The sequence below is a fragment of the Apium graveolens genome, chromosome 3, assembly GCF_009905375.1.
Source record: "Apium graveolens cultivar Ventura chromosome 3, ASM990537v1, whole genome shotgun sequence".
Taxonomy (NCBI): Eukaryota; Viridiplantae; Streptophyta; class Magnoliopsida; order Apiales; family Apiaceae; genus Apium; species Apium graveolens.
Window position 1 is genome coordinate 224,119,594 of NC_133649.1, and position 5,118 is coordinate 224,124,711.

General features: G+C 36.7%; 1 non-coding gene across 1 annotated transcript; it reads left to right on the forward strand.

Moving 5' to 3' along the window:
- Positions 1-465: 465 nt before the first annotated feature.
- LOC141715483 (small nucleolar RNA R71) lies at positions 466-572 on the forward strand. The gene has a single exon (XR_012572244.1). It is a non-coding gene; the product is annotated as a small nucleolar RNA R71 (small nucleolar RNA).
- The last annotated feature ends 4,546 nt before the right edge of the window (positions 573-5,118 follow it).

The following is a 5,118-nucleotide window of genomic DNA, read 5'->3' on the forward strand; positions in this document are numbered from 1 at the left end:
TGAACAACATTCTGATTATTGCTCCAGCTGAAATTGGGATGATTTCTGTTATTAGGATGATAAGTAGCGGGCACAGGCTGCTGCGGTCTCTGAAAATTGTTCACATACTGAACAGATTCATTAACAAGAGAACACTGATCTGTAGCATGAGAGCCTGCACAAAGCTCACAGACACTAGCTATTTGATTTACGCCATAGTTGGTTAAAGAATCGACCTTCATAGACAGCACCTTGAGCTGCGCTGCAATAGCTGTAGCTGCATCGACTTCCAGAATACCTGCTACTTTCCCAGGCATCATCCTTTGAGTTGGGTTTTGATACCCGTTTGCAGCCATAGTTTCAATGAGATTATAGGCCTCAGTATAGCTTTTGGCCCACAAGGCGCCTCTAGAAGCTGCATCGAGCATGGGTCGAGATTGGAGCCCCAAACCATTGTAGAAACCAGTGATCACCATCCAGTCAGGCATACCATGATGTGGACATTTTCTCAACATCTCCTTTTAGCGCTCCCAAGCTTTACACATAGATTCTCCTGATTGCTGCGCAAACTGAGTAAAAGCACTCCTCATAGCTGCAGTTTTGGCCATTAGATAGAACTTCACCAGAAACTTTTGTGCAAGATCTTCCCAAGTAGTGATGGACCCAGCTAGTAAAGAATGTAACCAGTCCTTAGCTTTGTCCCTCAGAGAGAATGGGAAAAGCCTCAGCTTGATATCCTCATTAGTGACACCATTATATTTGAAAGTACTACAGATCTCGACAAAATTTCTGATATGCATGTTGGGATCTTCAGTCGCAGCCCCTCCGAAAGAAACAGAATTCTGCACAATCTGAATAGTGCCCGGCTTGATTTCAAAATTATTGGCCTCAATAGCCGGATGAATGATGCTTGACTGAATGTCATCAATTTTAGGCCGAGAAAAGTCCATAAGAGCTGGATCAGCTTGAGCTAGACGATCACCCATTGTTTCAGGTTCTTTCTTTTCACTCTCTTTATCCGAATCTTCAAAAACTATCTTCTCCGGAGAGTCAAGAGTTTTATCTGTTTCCTCGGCTTTATCCATATTTCTCTTGCGAGTGCGAGAACGTGTTTACAAAAATGCTCGCTAGAGTACCTGAAACAAAACTGAAAGCAGTAAGTAACCAGTCTTAATCAATGAATCATAATGACCACTGATGGCAAGTACATAAACTAAACAAATTTACACCGAGTCCCCGGCAGCGGCACCAAAAACTTGTTAGGCACAAAGCATGCACTAAATTAATCACACAAGTATACGCGTTCGCAATTAATATAGAATGATTTCTAGTTCGTTCCCACAAAGACTCTGATTAATTATATTTAATTAGCACTCACTCACCAATGTATGATTATTCTTCAATGCCAAGACAATAACAATTAAGATTGGTTAACTAATATTAACTACGAGAATTAAATACTTGAATTAACAATATTAAACACACATGAGATCCTAACTTCATTACTACTTCATTCAATAGTTATTGTCATTAACCTTAGCATGTAATGGTGATGATATTAATCGAACAACACGAAACTGATAAACGCCAACTTTCGTTGTACGAATACCATTCTACCAAGCATCCACAATTAAGATAGAAGTTGAATAGACATCAATTATGTTGAGACCCTATATGTCTACAGAATTTGACAACATAATGATTTAGGCACAAGTTATTCATGATGATTACACAGGGCAAGTAAAACGGTTAGAGTTTCCCACTAATCATGCATACAATACATGAACCTATGCTAGCATGGCAAATTCTAAATCTCAAGATTCACTGTCGCTTCACAAGAGATTAACAGGCTATCTTACATGTTCACGATGCATATAAGACGAATAAGCACAACCTATACTAGATATCATACAATCACCATATACCAAGGTATTAAACAATTAACTAAAGAAATTTATAGTAAATATGCTAGAATCCCATAATCACGATTAGCCCATAATAGAACTCATCGTCACCATGGGTTCATATGAAAGCATGATGATAACACAAAAATACAAGGCTAATAAAAATGCTTAATAAATAATGAATTACGTCACAAGAGTATTACGGTTCAAAGCATAAAGAAAACTAGCATCCACAGTTACAACGAATTAAAAGAATCATAAGATAAACATATGCTTCCTCTTCTTCGTTGTTGTGTGCTAAAACGGTCTTCTCAATCTTCTTGCCCTCGCTCTTTATTTCTTGATGAAGAAAACGTCTTCCCATAAGGTTTATATAATAGCCCAAGAGAATCAGCGCCAACAGAAGCCCAATCGTACTCGAATTAATAAAATCCAGATTCTAAAAATCCGCCCGCACACGGTCGCCTGAATCTTCCACGTGGCCGCCTGCTAGCACGCGGTCGCCTGCTCCTAGCACGAGACCGCCTGCTACCTTTATGGAAAATTCCTTGTTCTGCTTCTATTTTTGCTGATTTATTTGCTTAGCACCCCTAGACTGATTCCAAGCACTTCCTTAAGCTTTATTTGATGAAAACCACCTATCTAAGCAAGTTATACCCTGAAATGCAAAAACACTAGAAAACGCGTCAAATACACAAAATACTTAAGTCCAGACACCAATTCAAGCCGTTATGAGACGCTCTAAGTGTTATAAAATTCCACTTATCACGCACCAATAAAAATATTTGTGGGGTTGTAAAGGCTTCTCCGCCTACGTAAGGAGCAATGTTATTTTAAGGGAAAAACTCGTGTCTTGGAGAGGAGCTCGGGGACTAGACGTAGGGGTGAGCGAATCTATTAGAGGTTGCGGCATCGCGAACCAGGATAAATATCTCGTGTGATATTTTCTTCCTTTTCTTTTATTTCTGCATATATAATATTATGACACAATTTTTGCCACAGGCAGGTATATTGCCTTTTTGTTTGAGTACTCGTGTTTTGGGGACATGTTTCTACGAATCATGACCTTGCGCTATCACACGGGCTGATCAGCATGTGATAGTACGTTCGTCGGAGAATGATCCCAATCTAAATTATCATATCATTTTTGATATTCATAAAATAAATGATTTATCAAGTATTTTGGTTTTGAATAAAAGGTGAAATGCAGTTTTGATTTAGTTTCTGATTTATGCTGATACTTACTTTGTTGTTAAATATCAAAGGTGGTATTAGTATAGATGATTGATGTTGACTTCAGTATGGGATATTGTGAGCATCAAAGTTCGTATTGATATCTAATTTGATATGACAACAAAATGAGTATAAATATCAAGAGTTCGGTTTTGAATAAAGTTTATGATTCAATCCATAATCATTACTTCTTGTTTTGTTGTTTATGATATTTCTGTAAACACGGTTTTACGAGTTTTATTCTCGTCAAGATTAAAAGTATTGCTGAAGCATTTTGCTCAAAAATATCAAAAAGAATTTTGAATACAGTGAGAAACAATTATCCGATTCTTTAATAAATTCTCTGTTTCAGCAATTATGATTTTAAAATGTTCTGCGCTATTGCAGATGTCGGTTTTATATCAAAACGACCCTATATTCACTATAATGATCTTGATGAGCATTTCTTCCACTCATACTTTCCTGTTTTTAAATTTAACCTCTAATGAGGATTAGCTTGCGCTGTTTAGCCGCATAATTCGAGGAAGCAAAGAAGAAGCTCTTGGAAGGTGGTTGGTCCAGGGTTTGCGAACTAGTGTAAGTTCTATTATATAAAGTGTTTTATATTATATTATATTATAATTGTGTTATTTTATAGTTGTGTCTAGTATACTTCTTTTCGAAGTTATACTAGCAGGTTAGTATTGAATTGGAATTTCTTGAAAAGAGTTTTAAAAGGAAGTGAAAATTATTTATGGAATTTGGAATTCTTATTTCTAGAACTGTAACCTTAAAAGATCTTGGATTAGTTTGGGGTCATAGATATTGAATATCTTCTGCTGGTATTATTTATTGATTTAACAGGTTAATTTTGATTGAGGTTTCATAGTGACGGCCAAATCCCTTGACCCCGGATTTGGGGGCGTTACAGGTTGGTATCAGAGCTGAGGTTATAGTAAACTAGAAACGAGAGTGTGTAGGAGTATGTAAAGTTATGTGAGGACGCTTGAGCTCATATCGAGTTCCCGTTGGACTATTGGATATAGTACCAACGAGTAAGCTAAGATTGGCGCATTCGTTCGAGATGGTTGTTTTCAGCTAGACGGAACTCCGGAAAGCTGCAAACTTTTATTGTGGAATCTTCCGAAGCTACTATGATTCGACGACGATGGAGATTATCGATATCCTTGGAACGTGAAGAAGTGTCTAGAAGTGGGTGACGATTCAACAGAAGAGTTCAAATTGAAGATAAATATTAAGACTTTGGCAATACCTTCTCTTTCTATAACTTCTCTTGATCTCTCTCAAAAAGAGGTATTTGTTAGAGGATATATTCCCTAACACTCCTTCAATCATTTTGTGCCAGAATTTTGTTCTCTGGATTTCATTCTCTCAAGAAATATCAACTTTAAAATCTTAACTGTTTTATTCATTTAATTTTGGATTCCTTTGATATTCTTTTATTCTGACTGAGATGAACAACCCTAACCATAGGGGACACAAGGTATACCTGTCTGTGTGATAGGAGTTGAATGAGACGCCATCGCTTGTGTGTGTTGTGACTACAAGAAGGTTGATAACCTTTAGTAGTGTCTTAATTTGGACACACAATACCAAGTTCATTTGATCCTATTGATCTCTCAGTTATTCTTTTATTTCAACAATACTTTTTCATAAATTTAGGTTTTTAGTCCTATTATGCTATAAAATTCTTTTCTCTTTAAAATTCCATGATTTTATCATCTAAAATATTCGAAGGTATGCCAATCAAGTTGGGCTGAGTTATCTTTGTCAAGTCAAAGGAAGGCTATGTGATGGGATTACTAAGAGCAACAGTGGACTGCAATGCAATTAAAATATTAGTGGCGTATAGCGAAGTCAATCTATTTCTTTATTTCTCTCTCTATTTATCTCTCTTTCTTTTTCTTTCTCTCTATTCTTCTTTCTCGCAATCAATAAAAGTGATTCTATTGAGGAATTAGTCAAAGGATGTGGATGGAACAATGGTGCAAAGTGAAGCTTC